This window comes from Centropristis striata, chromosome 17 (assembly GCF_030273125.1).
Source record: "Centropristis striata isolate RG_2023a ecotype Rhode Island chromosome 17, C.striata_1.0, whole genome shotgun sequence".
Classification (NCBI taxonomy): domain Eukaryota; kingdom Metazoa; phylum Chordata; class Actinopteri; order Perciformes; family Serranidae; genus Centropristis; species Centropristis striata.
The window spans coordinates 34,030,012-34,042,614 of NC_081533.1; the positions used below are offsets into that span (position 1 = coordinate 34,030,012).

Consider the following 12,603-nt stretch of genomic DNA (forward strand, 5'->3'; position numbering starts at 1 on the left):
TATAATTTGTCCTGCAACTCTTCAAGTTGTAGGACTAGTAGCGGGACGAAAAGCGTCCTGAAGAGGAAGAAGAAGAAATCCACAGTATAACAGTAGTGCAGCACTGGTCCCTACAGATATTGCTGTATGGACCAGTGCTCGGTGAGATTGACCCTAATAAAGCAGCCTTAATCTTTTATACAACTCACAAAAACTGCCACCTGCAGCAGGTTCCAGGTGAGTCTCCAAGAACAAAGAGCCGCTGCTGGACTTTTACAGGACAAAACATCCAAACTAAAGTCCTCCTCATGGATCCTAGGCTCACTATGAAGTTGATGCTGATGTGATCTGTGAGCTGCAGTGAACCAGCATCTGACAGCAGCCGTCACTCACATTAAGACTATTTTCCAGCGACGCAGCAGCTGTCGATTCATTCTGAACTTTCTCCGGTGACTCGGCGGAAAAACAAAACCCTCTCTGGCATTTTAATATGAAAGTTTCAATCCAAACTGGTGAGTCGGGACAAAATAAGTGCAGGTTTGCTGAAGGAGAGACGACTGAGGTCGAGAGGAGAAAGTTTCCAGACGGAGACGAAAAGATCTGCAGCAGATCCTCCGACAGACACCAACAACTCCTCTACACTTCACCTCCTGCAGGTGAAACTCCAATAAAACAAATAAAAGTACAGAACCAACAAACTCACTGCTGTTTAAAATGAAAACGCTCCAACATGTCGAGACTTTAAAATCAGCTATTGGAGTTAAAAACAAACTCTCAGATCTTCTACTGATTGATATTTAAAAGTGTAATTCAAGAATTATTTAAAAATTATTAAATTGAAAATTATAGGCAGAAAATACAAGCAAAAAAAGAAAATGCTCCAAAAAAAAAAGAAGCTCTGTAAACATTTTTAAATTACAGGTCATTGTTATTATAATTACTTACTTTTTTTTTTTTTTTTTTTACAAATTTTCTTATTTCTATTATTTGTATTAGTCTTTTTTTTATTCCTTTCACTCATGTTTTATCATCTGCTGTCTTTTTGTTGTGTAATTAATTTGTTTATTTCCCTTTATTTATTTGTAAAGCACTTTGAGTTCCACATGTAGTATAAAAAAACAACTAAATAAATAAAGTTCATTATTATTATTGTTATTAGTTATTATAATTTATTTATTTGTTGTTTTAAATAAAATAATTCTTATTTTTTCTTACTAATTTTCTCATTTTTATTATTCTTTTTGGTTTCTGTTTTTTTTTTTTAAACTTTATGTCATGTATTTTATCATCTTCTGTCTTTTTATGGTATGCTTTTTTATTGTTTATTTTCCATTACTTGTTGACTTTATTTTCTTATTCTTCAGAAAATTAGGCTTCACCTATTGCATGAAAAGTGCTAAAAAAATCTCATTATTATTATTTTTATTATTAGGGCCTCGGGGCAATCTCCCCAGCACTGGTCCCATACAGCAATATCTGCAGGGACCAGTGCTGCACTACTGTTATACTGTGGATTTCTTCTTCTTCCTCTTCCGGACGCAATTTCGTCCCGCTACTAGTCCTACAACTTGAAGAGTTGCAGGACAAATTATATATCAAAACGTGCGGTTTGATCGGGATCGGTGTGCTATTACTTTTCTCTACAGAATACGAATTTTTCGCGAAAAACTGCCCAAAATTTTGCATTGAAATGAATGGGACGGCAGACAAAAAATGAGCGAAAAAGAACAATAATTGGAGATTTTCAGACGTCTACTTCTCCGGCATAATTTCACCTAGAGACTCCATTTAAACTTTAAACAGTAGACACAAGTCTTGTGTATCAGTGTGTTAATCCACGTTTCGATAGGTCATATAGTTTTTTATCAATCCCTGTTCAATGACCATGATCATTTTTGGAGAAATTCTGAGATTATAATGGGTGTGTATTGCACGGAATGTTCGTGTCAGAGTGTGTGACATCATCACCAGAGTGTAGAGGGAGAGAAAAAACTGTCAAAAAATAAATTTGAAAACTGTGCTCCAGGCCGCAAATTCCACTCTACAGAAATAATTTATACATAGAAACGTAGGAAAATGAGTCTTCTCCCTCACAATCCTCTGGTAAAGCTGTCAGAGTTATAGTTTGGGCGTAGGACGCACAGATGATCCACCAACACCACCAACAGCCTCATTGGCTCCCATATTAAAAACGCAGGGAGATTATGGAATAAGGGAAATGTAACAGTTTTTTAGATCGCTCTAACAAAGCTATTTTTTCATTTTTCTTAAAAAAAAAACATATGTAGACGTTCAGGAAGAACTCAGGACGCTCAAAGTGAAGTCGGATCAATGATAGGTATTATGGTTTTGCCAAAAATGCTTTCTGTTCGAGGCCAGAAATTCCAGTCCACCTCTGGCTGCTGTCACTCTTTCATTAACAGGTGTCAGTTAATTCTGTTGATTGCTTTGATCTTTGATGTGATTACAGTTACAGATACACACACACACACACAATTTTGAGGTTAAAGGGCATAATTTGAAATCTCTGAAGAATATCATCATAGTGTACACACACCTGCAGTAGCCCCCGTGGCCCTTTCAGAATTTCCCCAGAGGAAATTTTCTAGTTGTTGTTGTTGGTATTAAATTAAATGTTTAAAAAACTAATTCTGAGTTGTTTAAATAAAATTTAAAAAAAAATCTGATTAATTTCTGGAAATGAATTGAATGCATAGAGCACAAATAATTTTTAAATATAATAATTCCATATTAAATCTGTGTCTGTTCAGCCAACAATAAACTTATAAAAAGCAGATTTGTTTCTTAGTCTGATTATTTAAACAACAAATGACTCTCTGGTGTTGATCAGGAAACATATTTCAGAGTGAGAGTGTGAAGCAGCTGCAGTCAGTCGTCAGAGAGAGGAACTATTATTATATTATTATATTATTATATTATGACTGTGACATCTTTTACACCTTCAGCTGAAACGTGTGATGAAGCTGCTGCTACTGCAGCTCTGGAGGAGAAACGAGACGATCAGTGACTCGTGAGTCACAGCAGCTTTAAATATTCCTCTTTTGGGATTTGTGCAGGTTTACAGGCCGGCTGCTTGTTGCTCAGCACTCTGACAGATTAGCTCCACGCTTCCTCCAGCAGTGACACATCTCCAACGCCTCGGGGCCAGGATTACTGCAGCAGGTCAGCCAGTCAACACATGGTAACATGTTCCAGGAAACCACTGGAAAATACACTGCAAAAAAAGTCAACTTGTATTTTTTGGTCTAAAACAGTGATTTAAGTTGGTAAAACTTGGAAATATAAATTATTGACATTTAGGGCAATAATGTAAGTTAGCACAACAAAGGAAGCCAGTTGTCTGCTCAAAAACAAGTTGGTGAGTTGTTGTTACTTATATCTTTAAGTTGGGGTTCACAACAAGGGACAATAGTTCTGATAACTCTTATTTCTTTGTTGGGAAATGCGGGAAAGTGGTGAAATTCAGTCATTAGCGAAAGCTAGCGGCTAACTGATGCTAGCGGCTAACTGATGCTAGCAGCTAACTGATGCTAGTGGCTAACTGATGCTAGCGGCGCTGCTTGTTACAACTCTGCTACACTTCACTTCCTGCAGGTGAAACTCTAATAAAACAAATAAAAGTACAGAACCAACAAACTCACTGTTGTTTAAAATTAAAAGGCTGGAACATGTCGAGACTTTAAAATCAGCTATTGGAGTTAAAAACAAACTCTCAGATCTTCTACTGCTTGATATTTAAAAGTGTAATTCAAGAATTCTTTTAAAATTATTACATTGAAAATTATAGGCACAAAATACAAGCTGTGCAGCTGCAAAAAAAAGAAAATGTTCCAATTTTCAATTCTCTTATTTCTTTGTTGTGAAATGTAGGAAAGCGGTGAAATTCGGTCATTAGCGAAAGCTAGCGGCTAGCTGATGCTAGCGGCTAACTGATGCTAGCGGCGCTGCTTGTTACAACTCTTCTACAGTTCACTTCCTGCAGGTGAAACTCTAATGAAACAAATAAAAGTACAGAACCAACAAACTCACTGTTGTTTAAAATTAAAAGGCTCGAACATGTAGAGACTTTAAAATCAGCGGCTAACTGATGCTAGCGGCGCTGCTTGTTACAGCTACAAGAGTAGCCATTAGCGTATCAATGCTAACTCAAAATTGTGGTCACAACATTAGCTGACATTTCATAGCGGCATTACAATCGTGCCAATTCAGCACATTGCAGAAGTTAGCAGAAGTAAGGATTAAAAGTTATTACAATGTAAAATTATAAGTTCAAAAATCTGAATTCAGAGTTGAGCAGACTCAAAAACAAAACTTAAAATATTTAGTTTAATTATCCAACTTAAAATTTTATCGAAGTTTGTTGCCTTGAAATTTTGAGTTCACGCAACTTTTCTTTTTTTTCAGTGTAAAGACAAGTCAGGAACTCAATTAAGAAATAACTAAATTTGTTCCCAAGCTCATTAACTGTCACACTTAATTGTAAATAAAATGGGCCAAACTACTTAAAAGTTTATTAAAACCAACGAACAAAGAAATATTAGAAATTATCTCTGCAGAAAATATCCAAGAAGCACACCAAATTTTTATGATAGAAATATATAGTATGGGTCCCCAGAATGCAGAAACTGCTGGATGCTTATTTGCATATGTTGGGCAATTTGTGTAATTAAACTAATTAGCATAAATTAGCATAATCACCTATATTGATCATATTATAGGAGCTGCTTAGCCAAAATGGACAATGTTAATATCCATCCAAATATTTACCCAGAAAACAACTATTTATAGCAAGTAAATCATCCAACAATCAACAATAATCAATAAATATCCAATAATCTGCAGAGAAATTACTAGTTAATATCCAAGAAACCATCCAACAATCCGCTGAGAAAAAAATCTATAAATATCCAGTAAATCATCCAATAATCTACCAATAAATATCCAATAAACCATCCTATAATCTAGCGAGAAACAGCCAATAATTATCTCATAAACTAACCAAAATAATCAACTCAACAATTGCCAATAAATATCCAACCCACTGTCAAATAATCTGTCCAGAAATAACCAAAAAATATCTGAAAAACCAACATCTATCGATGAACCATCAATAACCAAGAATCTGCCCAGAACTGATCAATATCTACTAAAGAAAAAATTTTTTACACAGATATTACCAACAAGTATCCCAAAAAACATCTAATAACCCCAATAACTTTGTAAGAAACCACCCATTAATCTACCAAGAAAAAAAACTGATAAATATCCAATAAAACTCTGCAAAAAAACATCCAATAATGTAGCCAGGAATGGCTAAAAATATCCAATAAGCGATTAAAGAATTCCACCCACAAATAATCAACAAATATTCAATAACACGTCCAGAAACCAATCAAGAAACCATCCAATAATCTACCCAATAATTAGAAATAAATATCAAAGAAATCATCCAAGATATATCTACTAATATATCTACTTACATCTAATAATTATCTAAGAAACCATCCAATAATCAGTCCAGAACAAACCAATACCAAGACATGGAGACACGTTTTACCCAGACATGATCAATAAATATCCAATAAATCATCCAATAATGTACCCAACAACTATATAAGAAAACATCTAATAATCTACCCAGGAATAACTAATACATATATAAATTGTAATAAAAGTACCAAAAAACCAATACCAATACCAACCAATACCAATAAATATGCAGGAAACCAACCAATAATTTACCCAATAAATGTCCAATAAAGCCTCCAAGAACCTACTTAGAAATTCAAAAATCTGCCCAGAAATCTCCAATAAACACCTAAGAAACTATTGAAGAACCTACCCAATAATTCTCTAGAAAATAAGTTGAAAACTGTTTCCAGAAAGTATCGAGAATCAGACGGAGCACAAACAAAAAGTCTCAAAAGAAGAAAAAAAAAGAAACAAAATGACCAAAAAAAGACACAAAATTACCAAAAAAAGACACAAAATAACTAAAAAAACCCAAAACAAAATGACCACAAAATGATCAAAAAAAGACACAAAATGCCCCAAAAAGACACAAAATGACCAAAAAAAAGAAACAAAATGACCAAAAAGAGACACAAAATGACTAAAATAAACACAAAATGACCCAAAAAAGATATTAAATGACCAAAAAGACTAAAACACATTAACACTTTAACACAGTAATAAATGTCCAATGAAGCCTCCAAGAACCTACTTTGAAATTCAAAAATCTGCCCAGAAATCTCCAATAAACACCTAAGAAACTATAGAAGAATCGACCCAATAATTCTCTGGAAAATAAGTTGAAAACTGTTTCCAGAAAGTATCGAGAATCAGACGGAGCACAAACAAAAAGTCTCAGTTTCCCTGGAAATCCAAATAAAGTCCCAGAGGAGGAGGAGAAGGCCTCGGTCTTATTTACCACACTAACAGCAGTAAACGTGTGTGTGTGTGTGTGTGTGTGTTCTTGTACTTCCTACATTGTGAGGACCAGAACACATTTTTAACCAACAGAGTGAGGACATTTTTACAAAGTGAGGACATTTCGGCCAGTCCTCACTTCTTTAAAGGCTTTTTTTAGATTCCAGACTTTGTTTTAAGGGTTAAAGGTCACATGATAATGATAATTAACTGAAACTGTATTGTGTGGTTACAAAACTAACTAAAATTATAGTGAAAATGTATTTTCTTTTCGTCTTTGTCAACTTTTTTCATACATAATGAAGATGGATCAGACAAAGGAAATAAAGGCAAAATTTACTGTGACCTCTTTTAATCTCCCACCCAACAAATACCCCATTACAAAACACTACAACTAATAAAAACTAAACTAAAACTAGCAAACTCACTCTAAAAACTCATTAAAAACTAGCTAAATATGAAAACAAAAATTCACAACAAAATTAAAACTAAAACTAATGAAAAATTCAAAACTATTATAACCTTGTATGGGAATTCACTGCTCCAATGAGGGTCCTCACAAAGATAGAAGTACAAGAATGTGTGTGTGTGTGTGTGTGTGTGTGTGTGTGTGTGTGTGTGTGGACCCCCCACATTGATGTGTCTAACTACTGCTTTTTAAACAACATTAGCATGAAAACACTGAGTTGTGTCTCGGGGTGTTTTTGGCTCCATTGGGCCAAAAAAAGTGTTAAAAAAAGTACAAAAATCGCCTCTTTTCTCCGACAGAGGAAGTGAGAGGGAGATTTAGTTTACTGCCGTGTTTTACAGTCTCGTCTCCGGGGGTTACCATGGCGACAGAAAGCCAGAGACCAGAGACAGACAGGCGGTCCCAAATGTCACGGTGGTGACCTCCAGAGGAGCTCCAGGCGGGTCAGGGGGTCACGCTGAACGCTCAGCCCGCTGAGGGAGCACCGCAGCCTGGACACAGGCTGCTGGGAGGCCTGGGGGGAGAACCAGCACCACACACACACACACACACACACACACACACACACAACCACAACCACACACACACACACCTGTTCATCTGCCAAAGAAACCACCAGGGCTGGGCAATATGGACCAAAAGTCATATCCCGATATATTTAGGCTGAATATCGATATATATATATACACTACCGGTCAAAAGTTTTAGAACAGCCCAATTTTTCCAGTTTTTTATTGAAATTCAAGCAGTTCAAGTCAAATGAACAGCTTGAAAGGGTCCAAAGGTAAGTGGTGAACTGCCAGAGGTAAATAAAAAAAGGTAAGCTTAACCAAAACTGGAAAATAATGTACATTTCAGAATTATACAAGTAGGCCTTTTTCAGGGAACAAGAAATGGGTTAACAACTTAACTCTATGGAGTCTTGGGCTATTTTGTCCATTTTTGAATTCTTTTCATGTCTTTGGAAGTCATTTTGTGTCTTCTTTTAGTCATTTTGTGTCTTTTTTTAGTCATTTTGTGTCTTTTTTTGGTCATTTTGTGTCTTTTTTTAGTCATTTTGTGTCTTTTTTTAGTCATTTTGTGTCTTTTTTTGGTCATTTTGTGTCTTTTTTTGTCATTTTGTGTCTTTTTTTAGTCCTTTAGTCCAACATAAAATGTGATTTTGAATCTTTTTTTTACTTTCAAAACACTATCATGCTCAATAAAGAATTTTAAATGTTGCAAATGTGCATTAATTTCAGAGTACACTGAGACATTAAACTGCATCATTTTCAATTAAATTCTGGAAAAGTTGGTGTGTTCTAAAACTTTTGACCGGTAGTGTATATCCTGATATTTTTATCACAAAGTGAGATCAAATGTTCAGTCAAAGTCAAATATGACATGACACAAGTAGTTTTATTGAAACCGTTTAACCGTTTTTAAAATAAAAAGTCTTAAATAAAAATAGCCTACGGAATAAAATAGGCCAATCTTTTGCGAAATAAATATATTTATATGAGAAAAAAATAACAAACATTACTAAATGTACAACAGAACTAAATATGTCAAACCCTAGTAAGGGCAGCATTTATATATAAAGAAAGAAAAAATTGAACTATGTCTATATATGCAATATGGACTAATTCCATATCACATTTAAAAATATATCGATATATTTTTTATGTTGATATATTGCCCAGCCCTAGAAACCACACACACTTTATCCAGCAATGCATAAAAGAGAAAACATTCCTGTATATTATACAAGAAACCATCCAATAAATCTAAAATATCCAAGAATAAACCAAAAAAACAAAACAAACAATAAATATCCAAGAAAAACATCCAACAATCTACCCAGAAAGAATACAAAAAATCTCCCCCAAAATGATCAACAAATATCCAGGAAACCATCCAATAATCTACTCAGAAATTACATATAAATAGCCAAGAAACCATCCATAAAAGTATATAAATATGTATAACTAGATAAGAAACAACCAAAGAATCTACCCAGAAAGCCAAATAAATATCCAAGAAATAATACAAAAAATACCCAGAAATTACCTACAAATATCCAAGAAAAACATCCAGGAATCAACTCAGAAAAACAAATACATATCCAAGAAACCTTCCAATAATCTACCCAGAAATTACAGTTTAATATCTAATAAACCATCCAATAATCTACCTGGTAACTACCCTGGAAACAATCCAATAATCTACCCACATTTAACCAATAAATATCCAAGAAACCATCCAAGAATCTTCCCAGAAATTACAGATAAATATGACAAAAAACAATCAACAATCTAGCTTCAAATAACCAAAAGATATCTAAGAAACCATCCAAGAATCTACACAAAATAATCAATAAACATTGAAGAAAGAATTCAATGATCCAGAAATGATCAAGAAAACCATCTAAATCCCTACGTAAGATAGAAACTGGACATTTGTGAGATTTCATGGGGTTTTTTTCATAATTACAGCAAAAAAGCATGAAGTCTGGTGCAGAATGAAGTTCAACAGTTAGTGAATTACAACGTTCACCTGTTAATTTATCGTAAAAGTAGAGAGAGGAGTGCAAATCTGTTAAAATTATTACAAAGACTCAAGAAAAGTCAAGTTTACAACCACACTGCAAAAAAAGAAAAGTTGGGTGAACTCAAAATTTCAAGGCAACAAACTTCGAAAATTTTTTAAGTTGGACAATTAAACTAAATATTTTAAGTTTTGTTTTTGAGTTTGCTCAACTCTGAATTCAGATTTTTGTCAACTCAACTGTAAGTTGTACTAACTTATAATTTTACATTGTAATAACTTTTAATCCTTACTTCTGCTAACTTCTGCAATGTGCTGAATTGGCACGATTGTAACGCCGCTATGCTAATATATTATAATTGTGGTAGCTAATGTTGCTACCACAATTTTGAGTTAGCATTGATACGCTAATGGCTACTCTTGTAGCTGTAACAAGCAGCGCTGCTAGCATCAGTTAGCCGCTAGCATCAGTTAGCCACTAGCATCAGTTAGCCGTTAGCATCAGTTAGCCGCTAGTGTCAGTTAGCCGCTAGCTTTCGCTAATGACAGAATTTCACCGCTTTCCCGCATTTCCCAACAAAGAAATAAGAGTTATCAGAACTATTGTCCCTTGTTGTGAACCCCAACTTAAAGATATAAGTAACAACAACTCACCAACTTGTTTTTGAGCAGACAACTGGCTTCCTTTGTTGTGCTAACTTACATTATTGCCCTAAATGTCAATCATTTATATTTCCAAGTTTTACCAACTTAAATCACTGTTTTAGGCCAAAAAATACAAGTTGGCTTTTTTGCAGTGTACTCGAAACACTAAATTGATTAAATGACTGACTTGGAATGATGATCATGTATTCTCTTACAGGTTTGAGCTTTGAATAAAATACAGAGAGCTGATATTTCAGTCAGAATAAAAGCAGCTTGGTGGATTTAACTTTTACCAAATCCAGCAGAAGACGGTGACCCGTGAAATGTCAAAAGTCAGGCTGCACAAAGTGTTTGACAGCAAGAGGCACCAGATTAAATGGACAGATTTGTGAATGGAGTCTGGTGGAGACACACGGATGTAGACATAAAGCAAATTAAAACACTGCAGACAATATTAGGAGTGTAAAAGAAACAGCAGAGAAGATGAAACACCACAGAGTCAGTGTTATAATAACAATTATATGATTATTATTATTATAGCAATCACCCTAGATTAAAAGGCGAGAACAGCACTAGTGAACACAAAGACATATTACAAATATATTAAAGAGATATTAGATGAAGATAAAGAACCAAATGCATTACAGACAAACTAAAAATCATTATTTCTATATTTTAGAGGATAAAAACATAAATAAACTCTATTCTGAGCAGCAAATACACAGTTTATGGTCACTGAGCACCATAAACACCACAAAGACACTGCAGGAACTAGTATAAATATTGTAAGAATACAGCACAATATCTCTCTATAGGTCTGCTGAATCAATATTTATGTAGCTTATATATATAAACAAAGACATTGAACATCACACAGCCAAAAAACACAAACTCATCACATCAAAAACAAACCGGAGGAATATTCTAGAAATATTTTTTTGATCTAGAGCGACAAATGCATTAAATAGCCTCCTGGTGAATATGATTATGATAGATTCAACTACTTTAACTTTAAAAATACTAGCCCTAAATGTCAAAGATCTGTGATGTGACATTGGGCTGTTATGGTATTTATGTTTATGATATTTCTTATTTTTAAATGAATAAACTAGACACATTTTCTGCTTACAGAGACACAATTTTTCCTTTTTTTTAAAGTAACAAAATAATAATCAAATCAATTATACATAAAACAAATCACCATTTGCCTTTTTGTTTTAATATCCATAACATATATCATAATTGTGACTTTAATAGTCTAATTTGTTAGACAACAATTTCCATTTCAGATTTGTTTTTAAGTAACAAAATGATAATAAATAAATAATAAATAAATATGAATGGCTTCTCAACAAGCTACTGTAGCTGCAAAACACTGAAAAACACACTTATGTACTTAATAAAACAAACATGGACATTACTAGAACATTTAAAATGTTTGTGACACCGTGTCACCATAGGTTCCTATGGGTTAAGTCAGTTTTATTGTCACATAATAATCGCCGAATGATTAAATAGATGGTGCGCCACATTATAAGCAACTATATGAATATTATAGAGGCTGGTGGGAAGCTGATTGTGAGATAATGTGATAATTAGCATGTAGTCTGGTTGGTGGAGTGTCTAAGCCGTGTTTAACGGCTTGTTGGCGTGAAATCAACAGCTGAGAGAGGAGAGAGTGTTTACCGGAGGATCTACCGGACAACTTACCGGAGAGAGCAGCTCCAGCCCCGCGGAACAACCTCCGTCACAACAACCTCCGTCACAAAACGTCCAAATATACCGAAAAACAAGATTTACTGATCCACCTTTACTGACTCCGGCTGGCATCCACGAGCTCCCAGCGCGCGAGACACAGCCGACCGACACACTGACACCGGCTGAGAGCGCGTGCGGGTGCGTGCGTGCGAGAGAGAGAGAGAGAGAGAGAGAGAGGAGAGAGAGAGAGAGGAGAGAGAGAGAGAGAGAGACATAGAGAGAGAGAGAGAGAGAGAGAGAGAGGAGAGAGAGGAGAGAGAGAGAGAGAGGAGAGAGAGAGAGAGAGAGAGAGAGAGGAGAGAGAGAGAGAGAGGAGAGAGAGAGAGAGAGAGAGAGAGAGGTGCGGACCCGAGACAGCCTGCGCATGCGTGATCACTCAGGTGGAAGGGAAAGCGCTTTCTCTCGTACACGCCCACCTGCTAGGATACATGCACACGCACGCGCACGCACGCGCACGCACACACACACACACACACACACACACACACACACACACACACACACACAGCTTAATGTCAAATTTACTAACTGTGCGTGTGTGTGTGTGTGTGTCCCAGATAAGCTCTTCCAGCCCCGCCTTTGGCAAAATAACCAGTCAGGCCTCCCTCTCACACACACACACACACACACACACACTCACACATACACACACACACACACACACACACACACTAAGAAGTGACAGTTTACTCATGCAGAATATTATTGTTGCAAAAGAGAAAAAATACTTTATTATTATGACATTTGCTCCTGGTTACCTTGAACCCTTCGTGAAA

At 35.4% G+C, this 12,603-nt stretch overlaps 1 protein-coding gene across 1 annotated transcript in view; it reads right to left on the minus strand.

Moving 5' to 3' along the window:
- The window catches only part of LOC131990087 (FH2 domain-containing protein 1-like), a 38,720-nt gene extending 26,751 nt beyond the window's left edge, over positions 1–11,969 (minus strand). The window contains exon 1 of the mRNA XM_059355488.1: positions 11,780–11,969. The gene's annotated coding sequence lies outside the window, so the exon portion shown is untranslated. The remainder of the gene's footprint in view (positions 1–11,779) is intronic.
- Between the last annotated feature and the right edge of the window lie 634 nt (positions 11,970–12,603).